Here is a 24456-nt window from a genome sequence, read left to right as displayed (position 1 = left end):
TAATCCCAGCTATAAATGAAAATGTGGGGTGTGACAGAGGTTAAAAACAGAGTGAGTCAGCAAGAAGAGAAACCCTGAAACCTAATGATGCCACAAAAAATGCCTATTTCTCGGGAGGGAAATGATGCAGGTAAAGCCCTATGTCATTCCCTTTCCAGGTAGATTATAACTAGAAAATGCAAGAGCATATTTTTATGTTAAAGCAAGAAATGCTTTTTAAAACTTTATTGTCACAGAGTAACTGTACATACCTGTGGAATTGTGCTGGATAGATTATGTCAACTTGACAGAACCTAGAGTCATCTATGAGGAGGGACCCTCACCTGAGAAAATGACTCTATTAGATCCCGCTGCAGGATAGCCTGTAGAGCAATTTCTTCATTAGTGAATGATAAAGAAGGTCCCAGCCCACTGTAAGTGGTACCTCTCTTGGTCTGCTGATCCTGAGTTCCATAAGAAAACAGGCTGAGGAAGTCATCAGGAGAAAGTTAGTAAGCAGCACCCCTCCATGGCCTCTGCATCAGCTCCTGCCTCCAAGTTCAGGCCCTGTTTCAGTTCCTGTCCTGGCTTCCTTCAATGAAGAACAGTTCTGTGGAATAGTAAGCCATATAAACCCTTTCCTCCCCCCAGGTTGCTTTGTTTGGTCATGGTATTTCATTACAGTAATAGAAACACAAACAAAAACACGGCACAATATCATGTTTAAATGCATGTATGCCCCATGTCATAATCAAATATAAGCGATTAGCATAGCCATCTTACCTTGTGAACACACTACAAATCTTTTTCTCCTAAAAGGCTTATGTGTTGTATCAAAGATTGATGTGGTGACCTGTTACAAATCACAGTACCAAAACTTATTCCTCCTAGTTGTAATCACACACCTGAAAACCAATTTTCCCCCATGTCCCAGCATGGGTGAACCTGGGCAGGACTAAGTCAAAGAAATCAGTGAAAGAAAGTTGCCACATGATTTCACTCATAGAGTACAGAATCTAAACAATTTATGCCCAAGAAATTGAGAGCAAAGCAGGGATTGGCGCAGAAGAGCACAGAACACTGTCACAGATGAGGCTCAAATCCAAAAGCCACAAAGAAAGACCTTGCTACATTAAAATTTAAAAATTATGTATAGAAAAAGAAGCAGCTGATCAAGCAAAAACATAAACATATTGTCCTAATTTTAAAATAATTTGATAACCCAAACCAACTATGTATCATGCACGGTTCTGAATGTTTCAATATTCAACTCAAACAACAAAGTCATTGGTCCTATTATTCTTTCCATTTTACCGGAGTGGAAATTCATTTGCAGAGAAACAAAGAGAAGCTTCTTGGATAAATGTCTGCAAGTGGCAGAGGTAAAATATTTAGAGACTGAAAAATCAAATAATTAATCAAAAGGATAGCTAACACTGTAAGGAAAAATGACTGTGGATATACAGTCTATGGAAGAGGAATGTGCCCTAGATAGCAAAACAAAATGGCAGCCTACAGATGGGAAAAAAATCTTCATTAACTCCACATCAGACAGAAGTCTGATATCCAAAATATGCAAAGAACTCAATAAATTGGTCATCTAAAGAACAAATAATCCAATAAAAAACAGGGCATAGTCCTAAACAGATTACTCTCAACAGAAGAATCTAAAATGACTGAAAGACACTTAAGGAAATGTTCAGCATCCTTAGCCATCAGAGAAATGCAAATCAAAGCAACTCTGAGATTCCATCTTACAACTGTAAGAATGGCCAAGATCAAAAACACTGATGACAACTTATATGGAGAGGATGTGAGGTAAAGGAAGTATTCCTCCATTGCTGGTGGCAGTGCAAACTGGTACAGCCCCTTTAGATATCAGAAAGGTGATTTCTCAGAAAATTGGGAAACAACCTACCTCAAGACACAGCAATACCACTTTTGGGTAAATACCCAAAGAATGCTCAATCATATTACAAGTACATGTGTTCAACTATGTTCATAGCAGCATTGTTTGTCATAGCCAGAATCTGAAAACAACCAAAATGCCTCTTGACTGAAGAATGAATAAGGAAAATGTGGTACATTTACATAATGGAGTACTACACAGCAGAAAAAAATAACTACATCTTGAAATTTGCAGGCAAATGGATGATGCTAGAAAACATCATATTTAGTGAGGTAACCCAGATCCAGAAAGACATTTCCCATATGTGCTCACTCATAAGTGGTTTTTAAACATAAAGCAAAGAAAACCAGCCTACAAACCACAATCCCAGAGAATTTAGACAACAATGAGGACACTAAGAGAGACTTACATAGATTTAATCTACATGGGAAGAAGAAAAAGACAAGATCTCCTGAATAAATTGGGAGCATAGGGACCATGGGAGAGGGTTGAAGGGGAGGAGAGAGGAAGGGAACAGAGCCGGGGAAATTGTGTAGCTCAATAAAATCAATGAAAAAGAAAAAAACAAGATTCCTGAGTAAATTCGAAGCATGGGGACTATGGGAAAGGGTAGAAGGGGAGGGGAGAGGAAAGGAGGGGAGAAAATATATAGCTCAATAAAAACAATTTTAAAAGAAAGAGAATATGAGCACTTGCTCATTTTAACTATCAGTAATAAAATGCAAACTAAAATGGTAAGATCCATTAAAATTAACAAGGTTTTCTGCCTATCATTATTGACTGGAACTTTTTACACACAGCTGTCCATCAGGAAAGGTTAGAAATGACAAACTTTCCTAATCAAGAGCTAAGGAAATTGCTTCAGATACACAAATAAGTAACACACACAGCTATTCACAGAAGCATAGGACATAGAACTTATATTGAGAAAAACTGTCATTGGGTTAGCTTCAGAGGACCTGTTCAAACTGAAAGAAATTTGAATGTGGGTAATACAAGCCTGAAACTCTATTATATACTGTTTATGACTATACAGATACAAGCTCAACATTTCAAAGATAAGATTCACAGGGATTTTGAATGAGTAATTATCTCTGAGAAGGGAAAGAGAAGAAATGAGATTAAACTATATTCCCCAGGAACATATTCTAGAAAACAAACTGGGGAAAACATTATTTCCTATGGAGTGTAGAAAATGGGAAGAGGGGGGGACTTGAGTGGTTTTGAAGGGAGACACTACAAAACAGATGACCATAAAGGCAGATATGACCATGAAATGGAGATGTCATTTAATGAGTATTGAAGAAGAGAGAATATTTTCCTAGGGATTTTGGAAAAGGGGAGAAAGAAAGTGATGTTCAAGTCTGGTAAGTAAAATTCTTAAAGTGCTGGGCCCTAAGACCAAACCGCAAAAATTCATTCTCAATTTTAGTATTTTCATCAGTGTTTTTTTTTTCACTCCATACAAATCCTCCATGTTTTCCACAACACTGTTCTGCTTATGTATTGGCCTGTGAAAGCAGTTATGATAAGTTCTATGCAAAGCATAAAAAGAGCAGGTAGGTAAGGGGCTGGATTTATAGTTGAAATGGAGGAACTCTTGTTTAATAACCCTTTGCCAGAGATGGCAGAGGAAAAGATGAAGGGTATACGCAAAATACTCCAAAGATGAATCAGGGCAAGGAGGGCATTTATGCAAGAATAAAATCAAAAGAAAAAACAAAGATAAAGAAGACTCAAACTAAGAAAACCCCTGGATACACTGTGAAACAGCACATAAGTGGGTCTTGGTGAGGTGTATGATGTCCAGATCATCTTTGCTAAACAGGTGACTTTAATGTCTTCTATAACTTTCTGCCTCTTCATACCAGGAATTCTACTCCTACTCTGAACTTTGCCTCACCTCTTCAGTAAGCTGTTTAGAATTATTCCTCCGACTTCTGCAGTTTCCCTGGGTAGTCTAAATTCTTTTCCTTGGAACCACCTTGAGGAAACTTTTGTCAGCATGCTTCTGACCCTGGCAAGTCCTCCTCCTTTATAAAGAAAAAGGTCTCCATCGCCAGCTTTTTTGGTTGAACCAAAATGATCTTTCTATTCATTTTAGAAAGCTTCTATCCATTTTCCCTTCAAGCAAAATCATATTTTCTTCCCCCAAGCTTTATAAACTGTTAATTTTAATTTGCTCAGATCAAGCAGGGTCCTGCTGTTCTATTACTGGATAAGGCTACATCTTCAGAATGAGAGGGCAATTTATTGATGCAGTCAATTCTGTAAAATTCTCCCTTTATTTTTCATCAGGGGAAAAATGTCCAACTCATTTTATCCTGAATAAGGTGGCAGATGAGCTATTTCAATTGAACTGGCTGATCAATCCGGTCAGATAAGTGGTTTTACTGTTTCTCTCAGTTGAATTAATTAGGTGTTTAATTGAACTAAACAGATGCATAAGTTCGTTGAGTATTGCATGAACAAAACCAGAGTGAAAATCAACACCTCAAAATGCAATTATATAGACAAATGGCTTAATTTTGTTCACATCTGCAATCAAACTTTGGCTAAATTTCTTATACTTAGGTTCCTTATGTAAATTGTAAGTAATTCATTCCCACATATGCTGGACAACCCGGAAGTCTGGTCAGAGGTTACTGCAAGGTATGGAACTGGAGAGATCAATAAAGAATTTGTCAAAGCCTTGGTGGAAATTGCATTAAGTTTATTCATAAAATAGACATATTTAGATCAAGATTTATAGAGATTTGATATGCAAATATGCGCTAAGGTTCACTGAGTTCCCGAGATGAAAGGGTGGCGTTCCTACCTCCTGTGCGTCCTATGGTTGGGAAATTTATGCCAGTGAGACACAGAATGTACTGTTCTTTCTCAGAAATAGATTTCAAATAAAAAATATTCCCATAACCAGAACAGAATGAGAGTAGTTTGTATTCATGTGCTTCTCAAATAGACTCAATTCTACCCCTAAAAAGAGTTGTTTCTATAGTTTATCCTGATATCGTCAGTACTGAATATACCCTAAGGAAGGTTTCTTTTTGTGTTTAAAGGTGAAATTTAGTGACAAGATTGTGTGTCCTTGTGTTGGCATCTAGTATACATGACTGAAAGTCTGAATAGGAAAGAAAGGATTTTAAGAAGCTGATAAACAGAGGGTAAGAAGGGGCAAGGAAAAAATGAAACACTTCCTTCTTGTTAAGAGTCTAAGTCTCTCTCTTATTTTGTGAGGACATTTTAATATAGATGCTCTGGCAGGCATGTTCAATCTGCTGGATGCTATACCCAAGGATAGATATGAATCAAGTCAACACAAATAATAAGTTATTGGAACATGAGGTTGAGTCTAGAAAGTTGACTGTGAAGTTATTAGTACTTGTTGCTCATCCAGAGGTTTCAAGTTTGGTTCCCAGTACTCACATTGTGTGACTCACAACTATATAAAACTAATTTTAGCTCCAGAAAATCCAAAATCCAATACCGTTGTCTAGCCTTCATGAGTACCAGCACGTGTGTGTGTGTGTGTGTGTGTGTGTGTGTGTGTGTGTGTGTGTCTGTGTCTGTGTGCAGAGAGAGAGCTGGGAAGGTGTTATGTTATTTTGTTGCTCTTACAACTCAAATGATAGGGTCTCATGTATGGATTTTGTACATGATGATGTCATATTGCAACTTCAAAATGTTGAGCATACCTGCTAAACTATAGAATAGAGGAGGAATACAATCCTTTGCTTAGAAAATTCAGGATTCATGAAAATACCACAAAATACAGATCTTCAGAAATGAGGATAAAGAAAACTATCATGGTTCTATGAGGACACTGAAGTGACAAACATGGATATTGGATAATCAACTGACAATATTATCTAAATTGATTTCTAACCTATTTATCTATGGTGACAGAAAATAAAGCAAAGAGAAAAAAGAATATGAAAATTATAATGCATAATAAACTGTGTACACAGCCTCACAAACCAGTTAATGCTGGTCTAAGAGTTTTTAAAATCTCTCTTTCACCCCTGAATTCAGTTCTGATAATTCTTTATTTTTTAAAAATCCATCTGAATTCCTCTGGAATTACATTTCATTTTGGTTTTCTTTTGTGCACAGAGCCAACATGTCGGCTATCCTTTTCAACCTTGTTGAAGTTTTGCTGTGAGTTACAGACATTTTTCACCAGGCAGCAAATGTTTCACTTGCTATAGATGAACTGCCATAAACCAATGAAGAAAGAATAATAAAAGCATATTGAGATGTGGGTGTCAGGCAGCAAGTTAGAATTACCCATTAGTTACATCACTTGCTCCCACACATCAGCTTAGCTATGTGCTCCATTTCAATATGTGCCTCAGCACAATCTGAAATCAAAGTATGTCATGAACTATCAGGGTCATCTGCAAACAGTCAAAATTGCTTATGCTAAATCCATAAATGCCAACGGTTTTCAACACAAATGCTAGCCATTAATAAACTTGACAGAATATGTAAAATCCAATTATTATAACAATTTGAAGTAAGAAGATCCCTTCTAAGGGAAGAGTTGCTAAAAATATGCATGGGAATTGTCAGATATTCAGAGCAGATTTAGAAGCTTCGTTTGCACCTTCTTGGGTGCTTATTTGATGTGGGAGACTAAAAATGTCCAGAGTTCTATAACATCTACATTCTCTGAGGTAGAGGAAGTATCTCTCACTCTTAAGGGCTGCTTTTGGAAGACATTCAGCTGCCTTTGTCTTGACAGACATATCTAACTAGCTTCTAAGGGATCTTTGAACATGCAAAGAACAAATGCAGAGCTGTTGCAATAGAAGAAAAAAGATCAAATAGGTCACCGCGACAACATTCTAGCATCTGACAGTGTGCACAGTGTATGCACATCTCCCATGTAGAGGAAGGCATTTTCATTAGGATGCAATTTTTCTTTTCTTTTACAACTTAAAGAAAATATATCACATTCATCTTCCTCCCCCCACAACCCTTCCCAGATCTACCCTCTCCCATACCCACCAAACTTTGTGCCCTTTTGCTTTATGTTTTTAAGCTCCATAAAGATCAAGGACAGATCAAATCCCAGCATGAAGATGGGAGTTGTATACATAATCCCACCTCTAGCCATAAAACTACTCTCAATTATTAGCTGTTGGGAGGGAGGGAGACAGTTTTCTCTAAAAGTGTAGACCGTGCTAAGCAGATCATATTCCAACAGAAAACCACATATCCAAGAATATTTAAGCAGCACAAATTGGTCTTTGAAGATTACAAAACAAAAACAAAAGCTAACAAAGACATCATTAGTAGAATTTTGAAGACTGGCAGAGGTAAAAAGGGGATTACCTAGCGATGATTTTCTCTCCATGGTCCTGAAGCCAAATAGCTGAAAATACCAAGAAACCATAGCCTAAATCCAGGGTTCTTTTCACAGATAATGTGACTAATTTCATGCAAAAAAAATCATTATGGTTGGTTAAGAAGTTAATCTGTTAGCTCTATAGATATGCCAGATTAAGTTAGAAAGGAGGATACTTAGCAATACAAAATTAATTAGGTTTGAAAAAACATCACTTTTGATGGGTTACGTAATTTTGCAGTAACAAATTAACCACGATATTTGGTTAGATGTATATAAAGGCACAAAGATGTCTCAGAATTTATAATTATTTGGCTGGAAGACTGTAATAAAAATATGTTCAGCTGTTTTCCCAGAACATTTAGAAATGAAAGTTACTAAGCTCTACTGGATTTCAGTACTAGGGCTGTGAGGTCAACTTCCCTCACTCAAACATTCACACTACTACAAGTAATGATTATCTTTATCTCACTAATAACCAAACCATATGAGGATTATCAATAAACTCACATCTGAAGAACAGAATGGAGTGGTGGACCAAAATGGACAGGCTCACCAGAGTATGTGGCTCTACAAGGATCTAAGAATTCTTCAGACCTGCCAAATGGGAAGGAGGACATAAGGTATATTTTCTAGAGTGTGTTCTGTACCAATGTCATTTAAGAAGTCAAAGTATACAAATTCTCTCAAAGTTGATAGACTTCCTTTTTATTACAGCAAGTACTAATTTTCTTCTAGATTAACTGTTAACCATCTTTAATTTCGCATACCCCATTATCAGAACTATAATTATGTAAACAACACTAAGTCCTTACTGTGTGAAAGATATTCTACAAAGTATCTAATACAAATTGCTTATTCAATTCCTTAAACAGTAACATGTACATACAAATGATGCTTCAGAGACAGGTGAACAATGTCTTTAATTTCAAGTATAAGAAAATATGAACTCATTTTTTTTCTGACACAAAATACAATGTCCTTAATAAATATCATTTTTCCTCTAAGTCTGTATATTGTGTATTACCTATTTGGCCTAACCTACTTCATGTATTGCTACTTAAATAGATCTAATCTACATAGGAAGTAGAAAAGGCAAGATCTCCTAAGTAAATTGGGATTATGGGGATCTTGAAGGAGGTTTTAAGTGGGGAGGGGAGAGGCAGGGAGGGGAGCAGAGAAAAATGTAGAGCTCAATAAAAATCAATAAAAAAGAACCACATCCTATCTTTCATGTAAATTATTTATCTCTTATACATTTGGTTTAGGAAATCATACTCAATCCCTAGTACTGACAAAATAAACATTGTATCTGCCCTTGAGGGCCTAATGCTTTTGAATAATGATCATGTATTATATCAGGGTATATTTTATGGAAAAAATACTTAACCTTTTTTAGTGTATCTGTTAAAATTTTGTTCCTTTCTCTTTGTACAAATCAAAGATTAGCTATTAAAATTCAGTTAAAATATATTCTTCCCTGATCCCATATTCATCCTTCCTCCCTACCCCCATCCCAGGCCACCTAGCTTTACCCATTCCTCCCCTACTCCCTTCTCTCTAACCCTCTCCCCTTCCAACAACCCTTCCACCCCACCCCATGCACACGAGGTTACCTGGGACTCTTGTCTATTTCCTACCTCCTGGCAGATAGCTAAATAATCTTCATCAGGTTCATCTTCTTATTTAGCTTCTCTAGGATCACGAATAATAGGCTCAAAGACCTTTAATTATGGTTAGAATCCACTTATGAGTGAATACATACCGTGTTCCTCTTTTTGGGTCTGGCTTACCTCACTCTGTAAAGTGTTTTCTATTTCCATCCATTTGCATGCAAAATTCAAGATGTCATTGTTTTTTACCGCTGAGTAAAACTCTAATGTGTATATGTTCCACACCTTTTTTAACCATTCTTCTATTGAGGGGCACCTAGGCTATTTCCAGGTTCTGGCTATTACAAATAGTGCTGCTATGAACATAGTAGAACAAATGCTTTTGTAGTATGTTAGGGAATCTCTAGGGTATATTCCCAAGAGTGCCCCCCAAGGTCCAAATGAGGAGCAGAAGGAGGAAGAACATGAAAAAGGAAATCAGGACTGCGAGGGATGCTATCACCCCCTGATACAAGGGGACGGATCTAATGAGAGTTTACCAAGGCCAGTTGGACTGGGACTGAACGAGGACATGATCTAACCAGATTCTCGGAATTTGGCTGGATTCACTGAATGTGGCTGGCCCGAAGTCTTTCTGAAAAGTCATTGACTATGACACTGGGACTTGTTTCCTCTGCATATACTGGATTTTGGGGATCCAGTCTGTTTGGATACTCACCTTCCTGGACCTGGAGGGAGGGGGGAGAAACTTGAACTTCCTACAGGGCAGGAAACCCTGACTGCCCTAAGGGATGAAGAGGGAGGAGGAGAGGGGGTGGGGGGAGTGGGAGGGTGTTGGGAAGAGGGGCGGAAATGAAAACTTTCATAATTTAATAAAATTACTTTCAAAAAAAATTCAGTTAAGCAAAATCCTGCTCATGTATTGGTATTATTTGTATTTGAGTGCTAAAACCTAGACAATTATAGATCCTCTCACTTGTCCTTAGAGGCCTAAGCTCATTTAAAAGAGGCTACAGATAGGTGAACTCAATAAAGTGCAAGACCGAATTGCTCCTGTCTCTTTTTTTGTCTCTCTGGACATTGGGGTAAAGAAATAGACTTAAAGAAAATGAAGAGTGGTAATGTGTAAGCAAAAACTGCTCACTAGTTTCACAGCTGCCCAGACCTGAATAATCACACATAACTATATTAATTACAACACTGTATAACCCATAGCTTAGTAGTATTTCTAGATAACTCTTACATCTTAAATTAACTCATTTCTATTCATCTATGTATCTCCACGAGGCTGTGTCCTACGTATAAGGTACTGGTGGGTGTCCTTTTCCTTCAGCAGCTACATAGTGTCTCTCTGACTGTGACTACTTGGTGTGGGACAATCCTGTATTCTGTTAATTATGTTTTAAATAAACTCTGATTGGCCAGTAGCCAGGCATGAAGTATAGGCAGGACAACCAGACAGGAAGTAGAGGTAGGTCAACGAGAACAGGAGAATTCTGGGAAGAGGAAAGCCCATTACTCTGCAGTCCTGACCAGCTACAAAAGAAACAAGATGTGACAGCTGCACTGAAAAAAGTACCAAGTCATGTGGCTAACACAGATAAGAATAATGAGCTAATACAAGTTAAAAGAGTTAGTAAGAAGCCTGAGCTAATGGGCCAATTAGTTTATAGTTAATGTAGACCTCTGGGTGATTTCTTTGGGACTCAACAATTGTGGGAACTGGGCAGGAAAGAAAATTCAGTCAACAAATGGTGCCAATATATAGACAACTGAATCCATATAAAGTCTGACAGAGCTTGGGAAGTAATTGTAGACAAAAATATAGAGTTAAGCATGGCTTATTGATAGCAGCATTTTCTCAGTTGGACTCTGCTCGTGAAAGGCAAGCACTCTCATTTAAGAGAGGTTTCCTGACTCAGCATTAGTCGTAAAACCTTGCAACTCTTTTTTAAGAGGTCCTGCCACAAAACATATAAATGGTGTTGATGAAAAACTGACAACATGCTATTTGTTTTTTTCACCATAGTAGGAAAAATGTCACGCCGTTTTAAAATGCTGGCTTTCTGGGCCATCCTGCCAGTGCAAACTCTGACTCTTTCAGGCAGGAGGTCCAGCTACAGAGCATTTGAATGTGGTTTGTGAGCACACTGCTGCAGCTTGTTTACTGGCAGGGACCTTGAGACGCCAGAGAGATGTGGCAATAAACATGACTCTGACCGGTACCTCCACAATGAGGTTGGAATCGCAGAAAGCTAAGGAATGGGCTGAATCCAGACACCAAAGCCAGCTTTAATCCTCTCCATATAGCTTCACAAATTAAAGACTCACGTGGTCAGAAAAAGAGAGATATACAGTAAAGAGAGATTCAAAGATAAAGAAAACCTCTAAATGTTTTACAGTGTGTTAAAAATATATGTAGGCTTGGGAGAGAAAAGAAAAGGTCAAAGTCCTTAAAATAAAAAAAGAAAGAAAGAGAGTAGTTGGGTGTGGTGGCATACACCTTTAATCCCAACTCTCAGGAGCAGGAGGCAGACAGACTTCTGTGAGTTCAGGGCATGGTGGCACATGACTTTAATCCCAATGCTTGGAATACAGAGGCAGACAGATCACTGTGAATTCAAGGTGTGGTGGCACACATCTTTAATCCTAGCACTTGAGAAACAGAGGCAGGTAGATCTCTGTAAGTTCAAAGATAGCCTAATCTACAGAGGGAGTTTCAAGACAGCCAAACATACACAGAGAACCTGTCTCAAAAAGCCAAAAATTAAAAGTAGAGCTAAAAGATATAGAGGTTAAAATAAAGCTACCTAAAAATGAAAAATACACAGAAAGTCTGGATACTGTATATTATTATGTTGTCTTTGAATTGCTTGACTGCTGAGGAAGGAGCAACAACTGCTAAAAGACATGTAAATATAAATGCTGCTGGATTAATATAACATAAATATTTTGTAAATGCCTTGAATTCAAAATTGAAGTCAAAAGACATGTTACCTTGGAGAAGAGGTTTTGCTTTTGTTTTCACAGGAAATGAGAGGTTATGGATTCATTCTGAAATAAGAACAATCAGGTTTGATCAAGGAAGACCACCTGAGAAATCTCCTGTAGGAACAAATGGCCCAGATGTCAGATTTCTACATCTAGAACAGATTCAAGACTGTTGCGTGAGATAATCAATACTCAAAGGATGCACCAGTCAGGACTTGATCATAATTCAGAATTTTCTTTAGGTCCCTAAAAGATTATCAGCATCCCCAACCAGCAGAAAGTAGCCTGGAATACTATGCCCACATTCCCAAAAAATAGACTATAGATATTTTCCTTTATTTAAAAAAAAAGAGAGGAGGGAGTTGTGTGGGACAATTCTGTATTCTGTCAATTATGCTTTAAATAAATGCTGATTGGCCAGTAGCCAGAAAGGAAGTATAGGCAGGACAACCAGACAGAAAGTAGAGGCAGGTCAACAAGGATAGAACTCTGGGAAGAGGACACAGTCTTTTCTCAGCCACAGAAGAAGCAAGATGTGACTGCCTCACTGAAAAAGGTACTGAGCCACATGGCTAACACAGATAAGAATAATGGCCTAATATAAGTTATAAGAGTTAATAAGAAGCCTGAGTTAATGGACCAATCAGTTTAGAGTTAATGTAGACCTCTGTGTGATTTCTTTGGGACTTAAGACTGTGGAAACCAGGCAGGACAGAAAACTCTGTCAACAACTTCTCTCTCTCTCTCTCTCTCTCTCTCTCTCTCTCTCTCTCTCTCTCCCCCCCATGTTCAGATTTTCTGCCTAACTTTACTCTGCTAAGTCTTTGGCCAAAACACCTTTATTCATTTGCCAATAAAAGAAACATATATACAGAAAAACATTTCCTTTTTCTGTCTAAATAAAAAGGAAGGTTTTAACTTTATCATAGATAGCAAAATTACATATAACAAAACAGGTACCAAGCAATAATTAGTTACAATATTTCTTTGTGAGTCTAAAGTCTTATATTTAATTTATCTTTTATAATAACTTAAGGAAACTATAATTATAACTATCTGTCTTCAACTCCATTAAAGATCCCAGAAGGATATAATATTACCTGAGTAAACAGGAAGTGCATTGTAAGCATTTTCAAAGTTCTAGAATTGACAGAGGCATCTCATTGCCTGGACAGTAACCCAAAGTTCTTATGTAACATTGGGGCATCGTCTTCAGCCTATAGGCCCATAGTATCTGGCAGACTTTTTCATGGAACAGGAAATTTGAAAGACTGTTTCACCTATATTAGCAGCTTGTCCTGCAGAATGTCTGGCAGTTTCTTCTGTGAAGCAGGAGCCCTAAAAAAACCATCCCATTTTTTGTAATGTTCGGCAGTCACTTTTCTGTGGGTCCTGCATGTCCTCTTTATACCATATACCATCAAGGAGTCCAGGCAAGAGTGGTTTCTTGGCCAAGTGGCTAACAAACTCCATAATGAGTTTCTTCAATGTCCATCAACCTTTCCGAAGTAATTGCTGCTGCCAGAAGCAGACATGTCTCACTGCCAAGAAAAGTCTAGGATCTTAAAACATTTTAAATTCCATACTCTGTATATCTTTGAAGTGTTGAAGATTATCTATCTAACTGAATTATATCTCTATATACCTAGAAAACTTAACTAACATGACTCCAAGTTTGACCATTATAATGGCTATAAATTTGTAATTTTAATTATGCATATATTTTTAAATGAGCTGCACAAACACATAATACCTTATACAAAAGTAGAAATATATATATACATATATATATATATGTATAACAAATTTAGCCTTAAATTTGTATCAATAAACTAAAGTCCATATCAGTGTAAAGCATTCATTTCTATATCATATACCCCTTTAAATGAAAACAGACATTTATAAACAATCATTTTGGGAATTTGGGCATTGTTTTCTACAAACTGCTTCCTACTTTGTTGGGCAAAATATTTATAGGATTCATGGAGACCTTTCAGTGGGTTTTGTTCCACCAAATGATATTAGCCTGGAAGGAATTGCCAGATTCTCATCTTTTGAGGAAACAAAAGCAGAATCTTTTTTTCAAAGTAATATAGTCTTAGACTCAAATTTTATAGTCAAGATAACTTTCAAATATGTATGTTGGTTTAGCTTAGCAGCCCGTACAATGAAATGTCTCTCTGTACTTAGTTCATTCACAGTCAAAAACTTAAAAAAGAAAAAAAAAACAGTAATATACAAAATCCAGACTCCCTGTATATATTCCATCTTTACGTGGCTTATTTTAACTCTATTACTTTTTAATAATTATTGTATTATTTTTACTCTTTTAATCTATGACTCTCTGTACTCTTGTCTACTCTTTTTTCCCTCTTTCTTACAAGACTATGTATTTTTAGAGGTTTATGTTTGCCTGAATTGGTCTTATTCTGTATCTGTAATATTTTCTGACCAGGGGCTTCTTTTTTTTTTGTAATGCAATGCAGGCATGGCTAAGAGCAACTCCATAGCCCTATCTGTTGACTTTGTCCTGTTCAACATGGCAGAGGTATATTCACCATCTCTGATAGTCATACTTACTGCCCTAGCTACAGGGATGCAATGGGTCTATGTCGCCATTAATCAACTTGCAGCACTCTTCTCCCAACCCCCATTTAAGTGTAAGACCTACCCAAAAGAACCAGATTTTGTGCTTCCAGCACAAATCAGGAAGCCGCAATTTCTTAATGAAGCTGCATAGTTTTTGTTGCTAATGTTGAGTCAAGAAGCCTTCTCTTAAAAGAATTGTGCCTCTGGTTGTCTCTAGCAAGCAGAGATCACCCAAGAAAATGCTACTACCAAGAAGCAGTTCTTGACTCTATTCTTTTGTGTTTAGAATTCCTTCCCAAGATCTCTCAGGTTTTATGTGGATAAACATAGTTGGCCCATGTTGGTGCCATTATGTAAACATACTGGTCGTTTTTTTTCCAGGCCTCCCAGACCCGAATAATCACACAGAAACTATATTAATTACAACACTGTTTGACCAATAGTTTAAGTATATTCCTAGCTAGTCTTTAGATTTTAAATTAACCCATTTCTATTAATCTGTGTGTTGCTGAGAGGTTGTGGCCCACCAGTAAGTTTCCAGTGGCATTTTTCTCCTTTGGCAACTACAAGGTGTCTTTCACTCCACCTACTATCTCTCTCTCTCTCCATTCATATTTCTTGCCTGATTTTACTCTGCTAAGTCAGTAGCCAAAATAACTTTATTCATTAACCAATAAAAGCATCACATATACAGAAGGACATCACACATCAGTAATGTTGGGTTGAGCCAACTTTTATTCTCTTGAAAAAGTATCTATAGGTAAGACACTCTAGTGTTTCTTTAATGTCTGATACAGGTAGCACTACACTTGGTTCACCTGTTGATGAAATGGCAAGAATAGAGTATTGACACAATTCTAAAACTCAAGAACTTATGAGTAGATTAGTGATCCTAGTTTAAAAAAATATTCTTTGGGGTAGAATGCTCATTGATATAAACAGCATAATCCCAATTCTCAGAGGAAGGATTTGCCAAGCACATTTGACGTGAAACCTTCTGTTTAGCTCAGCTCCACTTAAAAATACATGGCCTCAGACCTACTCACTCAAAGGTCCCAGACTCATATCCAGACCTATAAAGGTCTTGACTCAGGCCTACCCCCTCAGAGGTTCTAAATTTGTGCCTGGACCTGCAGAGGCCTCTTGTTGTAAGGAGGCCACTTGTTCATTTCTTGGCCACCCAGACTCCCAAAATAATCACAGAGAAACCATATTATTTAAATCACTGCTTGATCTATTAATTCTAGTTTCTTATTTGCAGACTCTTATATCTTAATTTAACCCATCTTCATTAAGCTGTGTACCACAACAAGGTTGTGGCCTACCAGCAAAGTTTTAACACATCTGTCTCCAGCAGCAGCTCCATGGCTTTTCTTCCTCTGCCCTTCTGTCTCCCAGCATTGAGTTTAGCTTTCCCTGCCAGCTCTGTTCTATCCTTATAGGCTAAACCAGTTTCTTTACTCATTAACCAATAAAAGCAATAATAGACAGAAGGACCTTTCACACCATTTTCTGGCTCCTGCCTACTCCCCCTGATATTCCAGACTTGCTCCTGGACCCACAGAGGTCTCTGGTTTTGGTCTGCTCCCTCAATGGTTTCTCCCTTGCACCTGCTTCTGTGGAGTTCACTGTCTCAGACCTATTCTGGCCTAAATCACTGTCTCAGTCCTGTTTTTGTAAATGTCCCTGGTCTGGGCCTGCTCCCGCAGAGGTCCCTGGCTAGGACCTGGTCCTGCAAAAGTCTCTGGCTCTGGTCTACTCCTTTGAAGGTCCCAGACTTGTGTCCAGACCCACAGAGTTACTAGAGGTTGATTCGTGTCTTTAGGAAGACTTCAAAAGTTAACCATTTTGTACACATGTGATGCACATAAACTTGTTCAGGTGATACACATACAAATAAATAAATGATAAGGTTTTTGATGCTTCATTGAAATATTTTACCAGACAGAAACTTCACCAGGTATGCAAATCATCTACTGTTAACTCCCTATAAAACACATTCATAAGAAAATTTTTCTTAAAGCTATTAATGAAGAAAAATATTTGCTTTAGTATTTTGGATGACACGTTTCCCATAGTCTCTGGCTTTTCAATACTTGGACCCCAGTTTGTAGTACTGTTTGGGTAACTTTAGTAGGTTTGGCCTTTCTGGGGGAACTATTAAGGCTAGCTGGGCTTTGGGAGTTTAAAGACTCATACCACTCCCAGATCATTCTCTCTGCTCCAGGCTTGTTGTTCAAGATATGAAATCTCAGCTTCCGGTCTCCATATACTTTAATCTATCATCATGCCTTTTAGTCTTATGTAACCATTAGCCCAGACAAACCCTTCCTTCTATGAGTTGTTCATGGTTTTTTTTATCCCAAAAATAGAAAAGTAATTAATGCACATCCTAATATATATTTTTAAAAGTTACTATTATGCATACTTCAACTAGAAGGTGAATTATATTTTCAATTATTGCTCTTATTTCACTAAATATAATTATGTCATTTCTCCCTCCCTTTTCCTTCCTCCAAGTCTTCTTATACACCCCTCCCTTCAAATTCATGGCTGCTTTTTTCATTAATTATTATTACATACATATAAATATGCATTTGCATATGCATATATATTCCTAAATATATAAATACAACCTGTTTAGTCTATATAATATTACCTGTATATATGTTTTCAGGCCTCACCATTTGTCATTGGATGATCAGTTGATGTACTCTTCCCTGGGGAAGACTATTTCTCTCACTCTCAGAATTCCTTAGTTGCCCAAAGTTCTTTGTGTAGGGTTAGGCCTTATGAAATTTATCTAAAACACTTTAGCATTTTTTCTATGTCTATTTTTGTTGTATTTGTTCAGCTCATTTTTAGCAATTCATGTTAGTGAAACTTCATGGGTGTAGTTTCTGACATTGCAAGGAGACACAATCTCACAGAAAACTCACCAATTTTCTGGCATTTACAATATTTCCTTTCCTCTTCTGCAATTATCCATGAGCCTTAGGTATAAGAGTTTTATTATAGATGCATCCATTTGGATAGTGCTCCACAACACTAAATTTTGTTTGGCTATGATTTTTTTTTAGAAAGTAATTTTTTTTTGTATTCTAATGTATTCTTTTAATGTTTTAATATACTTGAATTGAAATAGAATTAGACACCCCCCCATTTTCCTTCCTCCAGCTTCTCCCAACTACCTTCCCTCAAACTTCTCCCATCCTCTCCACTGTCAAACTGATAACCTCTGTTTATTATTTTTATACTTATACACATACATGTATATGCACAAATACGTGTAAGTAAAATTGCTAGTTCTATTTTTGATGATATATATCATATGTATATTTACATATATTCACACACATATATATTTTTTACAGGGCTAACAACTGTGCTATGGATTACCAATAAGGGAACTTTTATCCAACTAGCTTTTCTGGAGACAGCAATTTTTTCTTTTCTTTTTTTTTTTTTTGTAAATTTTATTAAATTATAAAAGTTTCCATTTCTGCCCCCCCTCCCAACACCCTCCCACTCCCCCCACTCCCCCCCCCTCCCCTCCATCCCCCAGGACAGTCAGGGTTTCCTGCCCTGTGGGAAGCTCCAGCTCCCTCCCCCTCCCTCCAGGTCCAGGAAGGCAAGCATCCAAACAGACTGGATCCCCAAAATCCAGCACATGCAGAGGAAACAGGTCCCAGTGTCATAGTCAATGGCTTTTCAGAAAGACCCCGGGCCAGCCACAGTCAGAGTATCCGGCCAAATTCCGAGAATCTGGCTAGATCACGTCCTCGTTCAGTCCCAGTCCGACTGGCCCTGGTAAACTCTCATCAGATCCGTTCCCTTGCATCAGTGGGTGATAGCATCCCTCGCAGTACTGACTTCATCTTTCATGTTCCTCCTCCTTCCGCTCCCCCTCCGGACCTCGGGGGGCTCAATCCGTTGCTCCAATGTGGGCCTCCGACTGCATAGCCGTCCTTCGCCAGACGAAGGATCTATGGTGATAAGCAAAATATACATCAGTATGGTCATGGGCCACGGCCGATTCAGGCACCCTCTCCTCTGTCCAGAGAGCAATCTGGGGGATTTCTCCTTGGACCTGGGATCCCATATATAATCAAGTCTCCTGTAAACCCTAAAATGGCTCCCTTAGTTGAAATATATTGTTCCCTGATCCCATATTCATCCTACCTCCCTCCCCCCTCCATCCCCGGCCACCAAGCTTTCCCCGTTCCTCCCCTACTCCCTTCTCTCTAGCCCTCTCCCCCTCCATCGACCCTCCCACCCCACCATGCACCCGAGGCTACCGTGTTCCTCTTTTTGTTTTTAACCGCCAGAACATGGAAACAACCTAGGTGCCCCTCAATAGAAGAATGGTTAAAAAAGGTGTGGATATCCAAAACAATCTTATACAATAAAGGAACTTCTGGAGGCATTACCATCCCTGACTTCAAACTCTATTACATGCAACAGTATTGAAAACAGCTTGGTATTGGCATAACAACAGAGAAGTCGACCTATGGAATCAAATAGAAGACCCGGGTATTAACCCACAAACTTATGAACACCTAATTTTCGACAAGGGAGCTAAAGGTATACAATGGAAGAAGGAAAGCATCTTTAACAAATGGTGCTGGCATAACTGGATGTCAACCTGTAAAAAAATGAAAGTAGATCCATATCTATCACCATGCACAAAAATCAAGTCCAAATGGATTAAAGACCTCAACATTAATCCGTCCACTTTGAACCTGATAGAAGAGAAAGTGGGAAGTAGTCTACAAGATTTAGGCACAGGAGGCCTCTTCCTAAGTAGGACCCCAGCAGCACAGACAATAAGAGACACAATGAATAAATGGGATCTACTGAAACTGGGAAGCTTCTGTAAAGCAAAGGACACTGTCAGTAGGACAAAAAGGCTGCCTTCTGACTGGGAGAAGATCTTCACCAACCCCTCATCAGACAAAGGTCTGATCTCCAAAATATACAAAGAACTCAAGAAACTAGGCACTAAAACTCTAATTAAACCAATTAAAAAATGGGGTACTGAACTTAACAGAGAATTCACAACAGATGAACTTCGAATGGCCAGAAGACACTTAAGGTCATGCTCAACCTCCTTAGCGATCAGGGAAATGCAAATCAAAACCACTTTTAGAAAGTAATTTTATTAAATTATAAAAGTTTCCATTTCCGCCCCTCCTCCCAACACCCTCCCACTCCCCCTACTCCCTCTCCTCCTCCCTCTCCATCCCTAAGAGCAATCAGGGTTTCCTGCCCTGTGGGAAGTTCCAGTTCCTCCCCCCTCCCTCCAGGTCCAGGAAGGTGGGTGTCCAGACAGACTGGATCCCCAAAATCCAGTATATGCAGAGGAAACAAGTCCCAGTGTCATTGTCAATGGCTTTTCAGAAAGACTCCAGGCCAGCCACATTCAGAGAATCCGGCCACATTCAGAGAATCTGGTTGGATCACATGCTCATTCAGATCCAGTTCAACTGGTCTTGGTGAACTCTCATTAGATCAGTCCCCTTGTATCAGTGGGTAAACGCACTCCTCACGGTCCTGCCTTTCTTGTTCATGTTCTCCCTCCTTCTGCTCCTCATTTAGACCTTGGGGGCTCAGGCCAGTGCTCCAGTGTGGGTCTCTGTCTCAATCTCCATCCATCAACAGGTGAAGGTTCCCTCTGGTCTTGCCTTCTTTGCTCATGTTCTCTTTCCTTCTGCTTCTCGTTTGGACCTAGGGAGTTAAGCCCAGTGTTCCAATGTGGATCTCTGTCTCTATCTCCATCCATCGTCAGATGAAGGTTTTATGGAGATAAGCAAAATATTCATCAGTATGGTTATGGGCCAAGGTGGTTCAGGCACCCTCTCCTCTGTCCAGAGAACAATCTGGGGATCTCTCCTTGGTCCTGGGATCCCCTTTATAATCAAGTCTCTTGTAAACCCTAAAATGACTCCCTTAGTTGAGATATATACTTCCCTGATCCCATATCCATCCTTCCTCCCTCCCCCCATCCCAATCCCCTAGCTTTCCCCATTCCTCCCCTACTCCCTTCTCTCTAACCCTCTCCCCTTCCAACAACCCCTCCCTACCCCCCCCCCCATGCACCTGACGTTGCCTGGCACTTTTGTCTACTTCCAATCTCCAGGAGGATAACTACATGATTTTTTTCAGGTTCACCTTCTTATTTAGCTTCTCTAGGACCACGAATAAAAGGGACAAAGACCTTTAATTATGGCTAGAATCCACATATGAGTGAATACATACCATATTCCTCATTTTGGGTCTGGGTTACCTCACTCAGTAAAGCGTTTTCTATTTCCATCCATTTGCATGCAAAATTCAAGATGTCATTGTTTTTTACCGCTGAGTAAAACTCTAATGTATATATGTTCCACACCTTTTTTAACCATTCTTCTATTGAGGGCACCTAGGTTGTTTCCAGGTTCTGGCTATTACAAATAATGCTGCTATGAACATAGTTGAACAAATGCTTTTGTGGTATGATAGGGCATCTCTTGGGTATATTCCCAAGAGTTGAATTGCTGGGTCTTGAGGGAGGTTGACTCCCAGTTTCCTGAGAAACCACCACACTGATTTCCATAGTGGCTGCACAAGTTTGCATTTCCACCAATAATGGATGAGAGTTCCCCTCTCTCCACATCCTCTCCAGCATAGGCTATCATTGGTGTTTTTGACTTTAACTAATCTGACAGGTGTAAAATGGTATCTCAAATCAAAATGGTATTGCATTTCCCTGATCGCTAAGGATGTTGAGCATGACCTTAAGTGTCTTTTGGCCATTCGAAGTTCTTCTGTTGAGAACTCTCTGTTCAGATCAGCACCCCATTTTTTAATTGGGTTAATTAGAGTTTTAGCATCTAGTTTCTTGAGTTCTTTATATATTTTGGAGATCAGGCCTTTGTCTGATGAGGGGTTGGTGAAGATCTTCTCCAAGTCCGAAGGCAGCCTTTTTGTCTTACTGGTTTTTAGATAAATACCATTTACCAAAGTTAAATCAAGACCAGGTGAACAATCTAAATAGACCTGTTAGTCGCGAAGAATTAGAAGCGATTATCAAAAACCTCCCAACCAAAAAAATCCCAGGGCCAGATGGTTTCAATGCAGAATTCTACCAGAACTTCCAAGAAGAGCTAATACCTATACTCCTTAAGGTATTTCACAATATATAAACAGAAGAGTCATTGCCAAACTCTTTTTATGAAGCTACAGTTACCCTGACACCAAAACCACATAAAGACACAATCAAGAAAGAGAATTACAGGCCAATCTCACTCATGAACATCGACGCAAAAATTCTCCACAAAATCCTCTCAAACCGAATCCAAGAGCACATTAGAAAAATTATCCGTTATGATCAAGTAGGCTTCATCCCAGAGATGCAGGGCTGGTTCAACATGCGCAAATCTATCAATGTAATCCATCATATAAATAAACTGAAAGAAAAAAACCATTTGATCATTTCATTAGATGCTGAAAAAGCATTTGACAAAATTCAACATCCCTTTATGATAAAGGTGTTGAAGAGATTGGGGATACAAGGATCATACCTAAATATAATAAAAGCAATTTACAGCAAGCCGACAGCTAACATCAAACTGAATGGAGAGAAACTCAAAGCCATTCCATTGAAATCAGGAATAAGACAAGGGTGTCCATCTCCCCATACCTCTTCAATATAGTGCTTGAAGTTCTAGCAATAGCAATACGACAACATAAGAGGATCAAGGGGATTCAAATTGGAAAGGAAGAAGTAAAACTCTCGTTATTTGCGGACCATATAATAGTATACATGAGCGACCCCAAAAACTCTGCCAAAGAACTCCTACAGCTGATAAACACCTTTAGTAATGTGGCAGGATACAAGATCAACTCCAAAAAATCAGTTGCCCTCCTATACACAAAGGATAAAGAAGCAGGGAGGGAAATCAGAGAAACTTCACCTTTCACGATAGCCACAAATAGCATAAAATATTTTGGGATAACTCTAACCAAGGAAGTGAAAGACCTATTTGACAAGAACTTTAAGTCTTTGAAGAAAGAAATTGAGGAGGATACCAGAAAATGGAAAGATCTCCCCTGCTCCCAATATAGGGAGGATCAACATAGTAAAAATGGCAATTCTACCAAAAGCAATCTATAGATCCAATGCAATCCCCATCAAAATCCCATCAAACTTCTTCACAGACCTTGAGAGAATAATAATCAATTTTATATGGAAAAACAAAAAACCATGATAGCCAAAACAGTCTTATATAATAAAGGACCTTTTGGAGACATTACCATCCCTGACTTCAAACTCTATTACACAGCTACAGTATTGAAAACAGCTTGGTACTGGCATAAGAACAGAGAAGTCGACCTATGGAATTGAATAGAAGACTCAGATATTAACCCACAAACCTAAGTACACTTGGTTTTCAACAAGGAAGGTAAAGGTATGCTATGGAAGAAGGAAAGCATCTTTAACAAATGGTGCTGGCATAACTAGATGTCAACCTGTAGAAGAATGAAAGTAGATCCATATCTATCACCATGCACAAAAATCAAGTCCAAATGGATTAAAGACCTCAACATTAATCTGACCACTTTGAACAAGATAGAAGAGAAAGTGGAAAGTAGTCTACAAGACCACTTCCTATGTAGAACCCCAGTAGCATAGACAATAAGAGAATCAATGAATAAATGGGACCTCCTGAAACTGAGAAGCTTCTGTAAAGCAAAGGACACTGTCAGCAAAGCAAATTTGTTTTTTAATGGAGGTATCACAACTCTGTACATTACAGGCTTTTGGCAACGCCCTTGCTTTCTCCCCAAGTGTGGAAGGTAATATCCTATTGCTAAAGACATCATGCACTTTAGACACAGAGTTCTCGGGATCCTGAGCTAGAACTGATATGTAAGCCTCTTCCATGAGGATTGGTTTTCATGGTACAAGAAGTTTCTATGAAAGCTTCCAGGGGAGGGTAGCAACGAATAGACCTGTCCAGGTAAGACACCTATGATCCACAACAACAAGTGGGATGGCACAATAACCCAAAGGGTGCAGCATACACATTAGTAATAACAAACCACTCTGTAATTGGACTTAAGACATCCTGAAGCAGGGAGAAATAATGCCAGGTACTGGAGACCTAGCCAAGATCCTAGGGCTAGTGAAGACAAGAGTCTAGGAGGAAAACGTACAACTGCCACTTGACTAGCTGGTAAATTTTTGAAAATTAGAATCACAAATGGTTTGATATAGGGCTATAAATATGTCTCAGCAGTTAAGAGTAATTACTACTCATCAGATTGGAAAAATTATTACCATTTGCATATCCCATATGTGTTTTAGATCCAGATTATATTGACAATTCCAATCACTCAATTCAACCATAAATGGGCTGAGTATAAGTGTGGTGCACTGCTTGACCAGCAAGCAAGAACTACCACGAAATCAAGGATTCTTCTCTGATCACACTTTATTGGAGCCACTCGGTTGAAGGGAGAGCAGGAGCGAAAGAGAGAAGGAGAAGAGAGAGAGAGAAAAGACAGAGAGAGGGAGAGCAGGCGAGAGAGAGAGAGAGAGAGAGAGAGAGAGAGAGAGAGAGAGGGAGGGAGAGAGGGAGAGAGAGAGAGAGAGAGAGAGAGAGAGAGAGAGAGAGAGAGAGAGAAAGCAAAACAGAAAGAGGCCCAAGCGGCAGCTGCTTTTCTAGGGTGGAGAGGCTCGGACACTGTCCTGATTGGTGAATACCATTCAGCTGAAGCCTGGGGCTTCGGGATAGGCTAGGGAACCAAGGCTCAGTTATGCAAATGCAGGCCAAGGCCCACTTGGCAACTTCAAAAGGATTTGTTTACCTCCAAGCTGCAGGACCACCTGCGCCATCTTATAATGGCGATTTCTTCAGGTGACTCCTTACATATAAGAATGGAGATTTATCCACTGAGAGACATGAATGACGAGGGGAACCAATAAGGAATCACTCTTCATGTCCTACAGTGTCTGTGACTTTAAAATGGAAACAAGTGAA

Source organism: Myodes glareolus, chromosome 3 (assembly GCF_982192425.1).
Source record: "Myodes glareolus chromosome 3, mMyoGla1.1, whole genome shotgun sequence".
Lineage (NCBI taxonomy): Eukaryota > Metazoa > Chordata > Mammalia > Rodentia > Cricetidae > Myodes > Myodes glareolus.
This window is presented reverse-complemented; position numbering follows the sequence as displayed.